This window comes from Megalops cyprinoides, chromosome 19 (genome assembly GCF_013368585.1).
Source record: "Megalops cyprinoides isolate fMegCyp1 chromosome 19, fMegCyp1.pri, whole genome shotgun sequence".
Classification (NCBI taxonomy): Eukaryota; Metazoa; Chordata; class Actinopteri; order Elopiformes; family Megalopidae; genus Megalops; species Megalops cyprinoides.
Genome location: NC_050601.1, coordinates 8,479,230 through 8,491,425, shown reverse-complemented (window position 1 = coordinate 8,491,425; position 12,196 = coordinate 8,479,230). Strand labels below are relative to the sequence as shown.

The window sequence follows — 12,196 nt, the reverse complement described above, 5'->3', positions numbered from 1 at the left end:
CTGGGGCCAAGAAAATCTGGTGTCTCATGTATGACTATAGCCTACTTTACTATGAAAAATGTTTAGTTACCTTATTGCATCTTATTCTCTTTTTTTAGTAAAAGGACACGAGCCTTTGATAAATACAAAGAGTATCTCTCCACATGTTTTCTATCGTGCCGTTCCTTTCAAAATGCTTTCTGATCCTGAGTTTTTTGTTAATGCCTGAAACGCTGGAGTCAGAGTGATATTTCATTCAGCATTGACCGCTTTTTCTTTAGAGAGCGGATATGCTGTTTTATTCATGGAGGCATGGTCTCGTGGTTTTGTTCTTTCTGCTCCAGCAGTGCTTCTGTTGGAAGTGTCCCCGCGATGTCCGAAAGGGGGTATAAGATGATGCACCACGCCGCGGTAAACCCGGCTTTTGTCATCTTCTTTCTCTCCCTGTTTTCATCTTCTTTCGTTCTTTCACCGCGCTGCTGGAGTTCACATGTGGGATACAAAGCAAAATATGTGGTGGTGGGATACATCCCAAACAGGAAATGGCAGACATCAGTGTCTTATCTTCTTTTAGGGACAATCATGGAGCCCCTGCATAGTTCTGTAATGCTGGTCTCAGTGTGCTTTTGGAGATAATGTTGAGGATAATTGGAGAAGCCAGGAGTAATTACACATGTGGAACAAAAAATTAATTTGCCCAGTGTGTACAATGTAAGTACGAAGGTTTTAAAGTGAGATAATGAAAAGCAGGACCATCATTTCAATAATCCCAGGCCTTTGTCAAGTCTGCATCAAAGTCTACCTCATTACATGCCAGCTTTACTTTATTTTAGCAAGAAATATAATTAGGTGGCACACACTCTACTCAAGCAGTCCCTCAAATATATATGATTATTTTAAAAGCCATGTGGCCTGACAGTAATTTGTCACATAACTTCCTTTTACAGAGCAATAGTGGTATTTGCATTGGTTTTCTTTTACATCAGAGATAAGCTTGAGAACGCTGTGGACATGTGCTGATGTCATCATAACCCCTTTCCTTTGTGTGACCCTACACCAGAGTTGTCACGCGCGTGGTGTATAGACTTTGGATCTCTTCCTTAGAAGAATTTTGGAGAATGAGGAGACAAAAACAGATACAGAGAACAATAACTCATTGATACCACTGTACTTTTCCTGATGTAAATTACAAACTGGACTTTGGCCCCCTCTGGTGGATTGCTGCTCTTGTTGCAACCTGGGCAGATGTGCAGGGGAAGTCTCTTGAAATTCTGTTTGAAAGAATCCAGATTCAATAATTCAGCATGTCAGCCTTTACCTTACCATAGTTATCACAAGTGAAGACTGAATGAATGAAGACCTATTACGTTGATTAAACATGTCCTATTTCACTCCTATTTCACTCTTTCTATTATGTGATAATGTAATATTATGTAATGTAGTGCAGGCATTAGCACTGTGTTAGAAAGAGTGGAATTTGGGCTTGGTGCTGACAGTGGGGCTGCTGTTATATGTTAGGAATTGCGCAGCACAAAAGCAATATGTAAATGAACTCAAAGAATATAAACAAACCTCCAGGCAAACTTCGGCAATGTTTGCATATTTTAGTAAAGTTTTGATGTTTTGTCAGTTTTGAAAACCTGGAATGCCTGAGTTCCTGAATCCTTTCAAGCTCAGGGGCACAAAGTTTCCCCCAAAAAAGACCCAGACCAAGGGCAGCAAACCTGAGCCTGCTGATGCTGGCTTTACTGCATGTGTGATCCCTTTTTCAACGGGACAAAATACACGGTTATAATGTAATGAGTCCTGTATTTGTCCTTGAGATACCATCTATTCTAAACCATATGAAAATTTGGCAATTTGATCAAAACAACACCGATTAACTGTGCATTCATGTAGTTCCACATGCAGAGTTTATGCTTAAGCAATCATCGCCATCAGGATAATTTCAACTCCAGTCTGCCACTGGTGAGAGGGGTTGGGAATCTGTAGAAATCCTCAAACAATATAAGCTATTCCTTTTCACATAATTTTAATAGATAATGTTCAATGGCTTTCTGCACTGGGATTCAAAAGTGACAACCGTTTCAGGTTATTTGGATGCATACCACTGTGCTGAGAGATGATATGGATGGGTGTCTTTGCTGTGCTTCTGTTCCCCTGGCAGGATAGTCTCGGGTGCTCTGATGGTAAGTGTGACAGTTACCGAGTCTGCAAGCCAAAGACATAATAGGTACATGTTGCCTCGGTTACTGAAGGGATGAGGGGACTAAAACCTCTTTGTTGCCATCTCCCTCCTTGAGTCTTTGCTGAGGTACTGTGGCATGCTGTCACTGGACTGTGAAGTGTACCGCTAAGGGTGCAGACCTCGAAGAGACAACGCCAGAGTCCTCACACTTTCAATAAGTATCTCCTCGGCAGCTTTGCCCAACCAAAGCAGAATACTCCCCGAGGCTGTGCCGTGTCAAACTCCACGTGTAACCGAGTTTCCACCCATGCTCTACTACTCTCACACTAAGCTGAATGTTCAACAATATGCACGTGTTTTAACACGCTTATGATCCACAGACAGGCAGACCTAATCTACTGCATAGCCCAGACATGAAGTAAGGATACAAATCATACTGATTATGCATGGATTATTCTGGGCTGCCAATCAACCCAAACAGTCATCCTAAGAAAATATGTTTCTGTACTTCCATGTTTTCGCTTCCCAGATAGGGATTAAGCATGTTCACCATCGTTGTTATGAAGTGTCTTTTACTGGTAGTGGTGCAAGAATCTTTTGTGGCCATTTTGTGCCAGTATGTCATATCAGGTGCAGTAGTGTTGCTGGAGTGAAAACAGTCCATTCTCATAGGGTAGCGCCTGCTATTGTGCCCATCCCAGTTCTAGCTCATCTGCTGCAATGCTATAAGCCAGTGGCAGCTGGAGAGGAATATACAGGAGAGGCGGAGAATTAGTATGCGGTCCCAAATTTTATGTCCCTCCATGTTACTACTGTCATCATTAGATAACTGTCCTGACCTTGCTGTGATGGTTTTGCACGATTAACAAAAAAAATCCAGTTAATTACTTACTTAATCATGAAAATCAGTCTGTAACAGGTTCAGCAAAATTTTATGCTTCCTCTGTTTCTTGCTTGTGGGCTGCCACTGCTAGAAGCTTCCACGACGGTCACGCCCAGGACACAACAGAAAAACATTCCAAGGCTATTTCAACTTTCAACACTAGATGGCGATCTAGGGTTAGAGATGCTAGAGAAGTTGAAATCATTTCATACATACAAAATGGCAATAGTAATAGTAATAGTATAAATAATTGCAAGGACACCCTTCAGAAATTCTTAACCGCACGCCAGATATGTCAGAGCAGCTTATTTATCAAAGTGCTGGCCACTGGTGAGGATAAACATTCTCACTGGTGTCTGCCCACACAGAATGTTCTCCTGGTGTCTCGGTTATCATGGAACATGTTTATGTACCAGTTAAGCAGTGCTGGTGCTGTTTGCAATACCTTTAGTGACTTTTGGGTTCTTCCCAGTGGAATTTTGACATTATTTAGTTCAGTTTGTCACTGTGTTTCTGCCTTGAATGAATACACTGTCTGCTGAGATTTTCCTTTATCTGCTTCAAAATGGCCTGCGGAGCCCCAGCATTAAGGCTCAGTTAGCCTCGGTTCAGACTGCAAAACTGACACCTGACACTAAAGTCTTTACGATTATGTTTCATTTTAAGTCCACACTACCTTAGATCCATTTTACAATTGAAAATGAAAGATGGTGGCTATTGAGATAGATTTGCATCTCTTTTCAGCTTTGCTTCTAAGTATGTTTTGCTCTGACATCATGTAGCACTTCAGAAATTAGTCAAACTTAAAGGTCAGAGACATGGTCTCCAAAACTGAGCAGGGATCTAATCTGATTTCCATTTTTTCTTACATTTCTTGTGCCAGGAGGAAGTGATGTGTTGTGGTTGCAGAGTATTTCACAATGTCATTTGAGGTGTTCTTCAATGTTTGCCTTTTATGGACACCAGATTCATTTTCTCTCTGATGACTCATCTCAAATAATGTCAGGATTTTTTCCACAATCAATTTTCTTATTTGCTTCTAAATCATATATAGTGTGCATAGGGTATAAATACCCAGTTCCTGGGAACCTGGGAAAATAAGCTCTCTGGAAAAACTATTGGGCTTTCTTCTTAATGGAACTGTATTACATACCATAGCATGTATGTGTATGTGTGTATGTGTGTGTGTTATACAGTGCATTAGAAGGCTGGCTGAAATGCCTGTGCCTAATACTCCTATAACATGAAGCTCTGGGGTCAGGGTATAAGCCCTTATTGCACAGTGAACCCAGGAGTGATTGATGATCACACACATTGTGTGTGCAGTGGTGTGGGAGTGATTTTACAGCACAGAATGAAATATTCATGCATGCTAAATTGTTCCCATTCTTTGGCTTTTGGAGTGTATGTGTATGTGCGTGGGTGCGGGTGGGGGGGGTCGTATCTTGTGGCTGTTTGATGTTTTATGCTTCTTTGCCATTAGTGTAATGCATAGAGTCTTGGGAATGGCTGCAGATGCCTGAATCAGCAAAAGCATTTCAATGGAGATTCTAATGCTCTCTAGTGACATATAATACAGGTTTTTTCTTTCTTTCTCTTTATTCTATAGCTATGTAGAATCCAGCCCACCTCTGCATGGTGCATAGTTTCTTCTTCATTAGAGTCCATTGTGCTTTGTGCAGAAGTTCTTAAGATTTATTCATGAAGTGAGTGCATGAAAACCATTGAAAAGTTTGCGAAAAGAACAGGGACGGGGACCGAAAGGGTCATAAGGACTGAGATGACGCTCATAAAATGTACTCTCAGTTTCACCTTCCGTAAAACTGTCAATCCTACAAGAGCCTTTTTTATCCTTAGTATAATTACATGGCACGATGACGTGTGCAATCCTCTTATTTTTGAGCCTGTTTGATTTTTTTTTTAGTGCTACACCTCAATATGAACAGCAGCACAGAAGAGGCCTCAATGGGTGCCAGAGAAAAAGGTTTTTTTTTCTCTAGATATTTTAATAAAGCCCTGGGGCTGGGCCCAAACTGGGATGTTCTCTCCTAATTGAATTGATTTAGGACAAAAACAGCTTTGTGCAGTGGGAAACCAGGCCATCCCCTGAAAGGACAAACTACAACTAAGGGGTTTAGGGGTTGTCTTCCAAGACATCTTGTGACACAAACTCTTTTACGTTTAAGACAATTTCTTTGCATTATCAGAGAAACAGTTGTTGAAGAATATCTTTATTCCATTTGGGATAAAGCTTAGGGCTCATGTAGTGTCTCAATATGTGCATGAAAATATATAATTTTTCCCACACTTGTTATCATGCATGTCAGCTGGAACCTCTGGGTGGGAAAGAGAAATAGTACTGTGTGTCTAAAGTCAGAAAGCATTATTATAGATAAAATGCAAAAACAACAAAAACTAAAAATTTCAGTATGCATAGTATTTTTGTGGAAACAGCAGTATCAGCTTTGTCCCGGTCTCGCTACGGACAGCTTCTTCACCCCAGTCCTTCAGACGGGGCCTGAAGACGCACCTCTTCAGACTCTACCTGGACTGACCCAGCACACAATTGCTGCGAAATAAATAAATGTAAATGTAATGTGTGGGAACACTGAAATCTACAATTTGAAATATTTTCTGTATTTTTAATAATGAATATGCACAAATGAAGTCTAACCTATATTTTTGAGCACATAGGGTGGCCAAGCAATAGACATGTCTACCAAATAACAGTATTTCCCGAACATGTGAAATATTCCACAGATAGGAGCAAGACATGTAACCCAAAGGTTGCTGGTTTGAATCCCTGCAGGGGCACTGCCATTGTACCCTTGGGAAAGGTACTTAACCCACAATTGCTTCAGTAAATATCCAGCTGTATAAATGGATAAAACTGTAACCTCTGTAAGTCACCCTGGATAAGAGCATCTGTTATATGACAGTAATAAAATATATATGGCTTAACAGGTCCAGCCAGACTCTTTCACTGAGTGTAGCCTTCAAATGTTTGTGTTTTTATTGAAAGTTTACTGGACGTAAAGCTTTAAGTAGACATGCAGTATTATGATAGTAGACAATGGCTTGACTGACCATTGATGGCTGGCCAGAGGATGATCCTTGCTTGGAAATGGAAGGCCATGTGTTTGAAGGCTCCTTCCCTTTCTCACAAAGTCTTCTCTTCCCAGATGCAGCTGTCAGGAGCAATGCCTTTGAAAAGGGAAATTTGCCATGCTATGGCAACAGATGAATTTAAGGAAGAGGTTACACATACTGTACTCTCTCTCTCACTCACACACACACACACACACAGTCCTTGGGGGTTATCATGCTCCTTATAAGGAAGGACTGAAGGCAGTGGGTTGCCAGACGTTACAGCTCTTCATGGGCGGGGCTGGAGGCGAAAGGAAGCAGGGGGAGGTTCTTGCAATTGGGTTTCATTTGTTATGGCCATGGATGTCTAACCAAAGAGGTTTATGTCTTGACAGCTGAGGGCATCTGTTCTGATCAGATAAGATGAGATGCACTGTTCACACAGTTTCTGCTGAGGATCACAAACAGGCTTGCCTGTCTGGGTGTGTGTTCTCTGAATTCAGTGGCCATGTTGTTCAGTCAAATCCTACCAGGCTGATTGCAGCTGGACATGTGCAGCCATATGAATGAGGGATGTTACCTGTCATTTTGGTTTGTAAACGGACAGAGTAGAAGTATTGAACATGTGTGCTTGCCCCAGAGAAAAATTACACAGAGGCACTGAGTAATTTGGTGATCTGCAGTGGCATACAAATCTTGCTCTTGCTTGGGGATGCAGGCCTGCAGTCTAGGCCTGTTCAGATGGGCCGCTGTGTAGGTGCTTACAACATTTCCATAGCCTCTTACCCCTGTGTTGTGCGACCATTAACCCCACCCCACCCAGAGGTGGAAAACCCCGGCTTCGGAAAGTAAAAGTCCTTCCATGTATTTGTTCCAGCCATTCACTAAACAAGGTGATTCCACTAATTAGCTCCTCTACCTGGCTGAAGAGTTGTGCTAATTAAATTCAGCTGGTGTAGTGCATGGGTGGAACAGCTACGCGGCAGGACCTTTACTTTCTGAAGCGGGGGGGTTTTCTACCTCTGACCCCACCCTAACCCTACATGGAGCTGGATGCACAGAGAGCACTACACCCACCCTTCATTTCCTGTCAGTTCCTCTCGGCTGTCAATCTCAGCGGAATGTTGGAGTGACCCTCCCACATGGGCAGAGCAGGGTGGAGTGCAGGAGGCACAGCTGGACTGTGTGTGTGTGTGTTTCTGTGAGCGTGTGTGTTTGCTTGCGTGAGCATGCACGTGCGTGCACATGTTTAGAAACTTGCATTTCATGACACATTCTTCCTAGTGACACAGTATAGTTGCAGCAAGTAGACCTTTTCGAGTGTAAACGGTTTGCCCCTGTTACGTTACTCCTCTCTGTCCTGAAGGTGGCGGTAGTGATCCGGTGTACGACCTGCCGGCGGCTGGGCCTCTCCCCACAGCTGCCATCGATTACACACCTTCCTGCTGCAGCACATAAAACACAGAGGAAATTAAGAGGAAAAATGTCTGGAAAAAGTAAATCTCAGAGAGCATTTTCTTTGGCTTTCATCTCAGCGAATAAGACAGATGAACTTCGCGATTACAGAGATCGGTTCCCTCTCTCAGGAGGTTGTGCCTTTATTTCGTGTCGCCATACAGAATGGAAAGAATTCTGGAGCGGCGTGGAAGGATTTCGTAATGTGACCTACTTTCACATCCTCATTCTTTCCTCTTTTTTTTGGATCAGCTTTTCATGCTCTCGTTTGTTCAGCAGTACAGTATGTTTAAGAGGGCTGGCTAGCATATCTGGGCGTTTTGTGAACTTGTTTACCAAAAATGTTACATATTTTATGATTTTTAGTAGAAATGTTGCAATCTGTAACGAAATCTACAATGCCACACGTTTGCCATTTCAGTCAAAGACAAACTGTTATTAGTGCCTCAGCCTTAAAACCATAAAAGTAGTAGTACAGTGTATACATACTAGCATGTACATACCACATGCACATATATTTGTGTGCATGCATGCATGTGTGTGTGTGTGTACACGTATGTGTGCATACATGCATGGATGCATGCGTGTGTGTGTGTGTGTGTGTGTGTGTGTGTGTGCGCATGTGTGTGTATGTGTGTGTGTGTTTGTACAGTAGCTGGAGTATTTGCAAACGGGCAATGTGGTCAATATGCCTGGTGTATGGTAGCTTAGAAACCACCCCTGAATGTGGGACACTAATGTTCAGAAACAAGGCTTGTTTTCGTCCTCCCTGTCTACATTGTCTACCTACAATCAGCATATCTGTTAATGGTGAGGCAGCTTGCCAAAACATCCAATACAGCTCATGACAAAAAGTCAAAAACTCATCTTTCTGACTGTCTTGGGAAAATAACAGAGAATCTTGAAATAGTTTCTCCTGAATATTTTATAGAGAGAAAGAGAGAGAAAGAGAGGCAGACAAACTGTCTGAGTCCCTGGAATCTGCCCTCCTTACCCAACCCAGGCCTGTTGTTTTTGCCCCCAGTGCCCGCTCACTGACTGCCCCAGATTATCCTCCAATCATTAGAGGGGTGTCGGGCAAGACACCCTCATTCCTTGGACAAACACAGGAAGATTTGATTTTCTGAAGTGGGAGTGGCTGTGCTCTGCAGCACAACCAGACCCCACCCACCCTCTCCCCTGTCCTGTCTCTGCAGTGGAGATAAAAAGCACGTTATATAACTGACACACTTCTTTTGAATCCGTTTACTGAACTGAGACCCTGCCCACTTGCTCTGCTGCAAGGATCTCATTGGCTGGGTTCATGTACACAAGATTTGAAAAGCCACATAGTTTATTTTTGTGCTACTTGTTGTTTTCCAGGTCTTTCTGTGTCAGACATGATGTATTTTAGGACTTCAAAATCTGATGAATGTTTTATCTTTGTTTGTTTGGAGTGGGGTGGGGTTATCCTCCAAGTTATGATTCATTGTGAAAATTCATTCATATTTCTGGCATATATCCAAAATACTACTACGGTGTGTCTCTGTGTGTGTCTCTCTGTCTCTGTCTCTGTCTCTGTCTCTGTCTCTCTCTGTGTGTGTGTGTGTGTGTGTGTGTGTGTGTGTGTGTGTGTGTGTGTGTGTGTGTGTGCGCGTGCGTGCATGCGCCTGGCACGGGCGTGTGGGGAATAATTTCCGACCCATTTCCAGACAGACACTGGTAACTCCAGGTCTGAAAATCCTAATCTCCTCGTTTCCCTCTCAGGGTCTCTGCGGTAGGAACAGGAAACAGCTCAAGGAGAGTGGGCATCTCTTATGCCCGTCCAGCTGGCAGGAGGAAGGAATCAGCAGGATCCAGATGTGCCGTGCTTTCCTCTACAGCCGCTTGCTGGAATACAGAACAAATCTGTTTTGCATAAATGCTTCCTAAATGTGTATCACATATACTTTTGAAATCCATTGCTAGCTGTTGCCTGCTCATGTTCAGTGGCAGACTATGTTTTCTTGCAACATGGATGGTCTTTGCTTGTTTTAATACAACGCACTTATTCTGATTTTTTGTCTCTTTCACACACAAATCTCTGAAACTCACAAAGGGTACACACAGAGCAATATTGTGGATATGTTTTTTTTTGTAGTTTCTGGGGTGGTGAGACCATGATAGCTATACCGGTAAGACAAAGCCACCTTATTTCTGCTATACAGAAAGGTCCTTCAGTCCAATCTTCTTGTGACCCCTCACTGAATCCCCATGCAGTTTGTCCCTAACCGTCAAGGTTAATGTTTCCCTTAACTCTGCTTCAGAAATACGTCTTCCTTAATATGAAAAGGAGAGATGGTATGTTGGAGGGGTGGGGGTGGCAAAACCATCTGTGGTCCTTTTATGGACATCTTTAATTGAAGATTTGACTCCTGGGGAGGAGGGAGTGTTTTCTGCCCCCATGTCCAGTCTTGTCATGCTGGGGTTGAGCATGTCTCTCCCCCCAGGCAGAGGGCCGACGGTGGGCCCAGCACAGCTGCTGCCTCCTTCCTCTCAGAGCAGACTGCAGAGAGAGCTGTGCAGAGGCCACACCCACCGGCCCAGCACTGGCCGCCGCCCTGAGCAGACACGCGGCCAATCAGGCATCTTCTGCCTTATAAGGCCAACTGCAGCTCCCGCGCTCAGACAGGCCTAGGCGGGAGAGGAGAGGAGTGAAAAGGGAAGTGCTTTCTGCTCTGGGGAGGACAGAAATTCTCCTGCGAGTAGTGGGAGATGTTTTTACATGCATCTGGATGGGGGGAATTTAGAAAGGGATTAACATAAAAGGATTGCTTCACTGTGTGTCCCAGTTTTATAAAAGGCATCGAAAGAACAAGGTGTGTTTTCAGAAGGGTGAGGTCTTGCAGCAAACATGACCGAAACTGTCGTAGACACAAGTTCCTGTATTTGTACTGTAGTCATGTGCAAAACGTTGACACACCGGCTTGTCTGTCAGCATCAGTGTAGATTGGGATTTTTGAAATGCCAGTATCTCTACCACCACCCACACCCTCCTCCTGTATTTAATTATAACGGTGGCAAAACCACAGAGAATGACCTTGGCTGGTGTGTGTGTGTGTGCGTGTGCGTGTCTGTGTGTGTGTGTGTGTGCGTGTGTGCGTGTGTGCGTGTGTGCGTGTGTGCGCGTGTGCATGTGCGTGTGTGTGTGTGTGTGTGTGCGCGCGTGTGTGTGTGCAGCCTACCGCCTGTGAGATGTTTTCCAGTAATCACCACACTGTCATCTGACCAACTGCAGTTCTGAGTTACATCTGGGTTAACAAGGGAAATAGTGGTGGCAGCGGGAATGCAGTCCTTATTTGTACAAACGCCAGACCTACCAAGCCATCTAAGACTAGCACGTTTAGTCTCTTCAGTTGGTTAATAGAGTCATCGAAGGTGTGCATTGTCCTTTACAAGTTGTTCAATCCTTCTGTCTTTACATTTTTGTCGCTTTGGTGAATGTGGCAACCACAAATGCTGACATTCACAGTTAGTGATTCTGTGATTATTTTCAGAGCCTTCACCTGCTTTTGCGTTACCTTGAAATCACACAGGACAGGCATACAGGACTTCCTTTGTGGTCAGCTTGCTGCCTGCTTGTTGAAGGCCTCCAACTGCAAAATAAGTCATCAACCGACTTCAGAGTTTCCACTCTGACAAAAACAATGTTTTTCGTTACAGGCTGTGGTGAATTAGTGGTTAATGCTTTTGGGAACTGACATTCAAGCCCGTATCAAGCGTTTCTGCACACAATTGTTGCAGTTTTTCTCAGTAATTTTCCATTTTCAGATTTCTGAACTCTACTGAACAAATGCCATGCTTTTTATACATAGTAAGCATATGAAAAGACTTGAGTACGTGACAAATGCTTGTGAACTGATGCAAAAGTATGTTTGTCGGACTTATTCCCAACCAGAGAGATTGTGAGTTTCCTTATAGAGATTCACATAAATCCTTTTTAAGACACGGAAATGAGCATTGTTACGGTACAGAGGCAAAACGATTTGCCCACTGACTCCTCCCCCAACAGGTTCCTCTTGTAGGCCGGGTTACGCTCAAGTTCTTCTCCAGGAAGTGCTGGCCAAGCCTGCTGGGTTTCTTCTGTCCTGGGTAATGGAGCCTGACCCCAGGGCGGGGTTACCCATGTGACCTGAATGGTGTTACATCACTGTGACATCACTGGGTTATTTTTAGCACCCGTATATAAGTGCAGGGTCCAAGAGCGTTGATCTTACAGTCAGGTCCGTGCCGTTCTCTCCGAGGAAACATTGTGTCACGTTCATTTCCTGTTGGAGACACCACGAGCAGCTCACAGTCACTTTCTTTTAGTTTACTATTACAACCTAACCAGTGACTTTCCTTTTCAAAAGTACCTGCCTGTAACAATGTAATCATATATGTTTTAGCTGTCAGGCATCTAGATTTCAGCATTTTTGCTGCTTCTGACAATGGCAGATGTTATCAGAACAATACCTTTGTTTTCTTCCTACCAATACATTTAGAAGAGTTCAGAACAACAAGCATACATGAAGCACTGCATGAACCATTCCAGTTTCAGTTTTCATAGTTTCAGTTTTCATAGTTTCTGCCTAATCACAATTGTG

At 43.4% G+C, this 12,196-nt stretch overlaps 1 long non-coding RNA gene across 1 annotated transcript; it reads right to left on the bottom strand.

The window, feature by feature from the left end:
• Positions 1-1,181: 1,181 nt before the first annotated feature.
• LOC118794109 lies at positions 1,182-3,145 on the bottom strand. The gene is made up of 3 exons (XR_005005739.1): positions 3,060-3,145; positions 2,088-2,190; positions 1,182-1,250 (listed from the first exon to the last, which is right to left on the bottom strand). It is a non-coding gene; the product is annotated as an uncharacterized LOC118794109 (long non-coding RNA).
• Between the last annotated feature and the right edge of the window lie 9,051 nt (positions 3,146-12,196).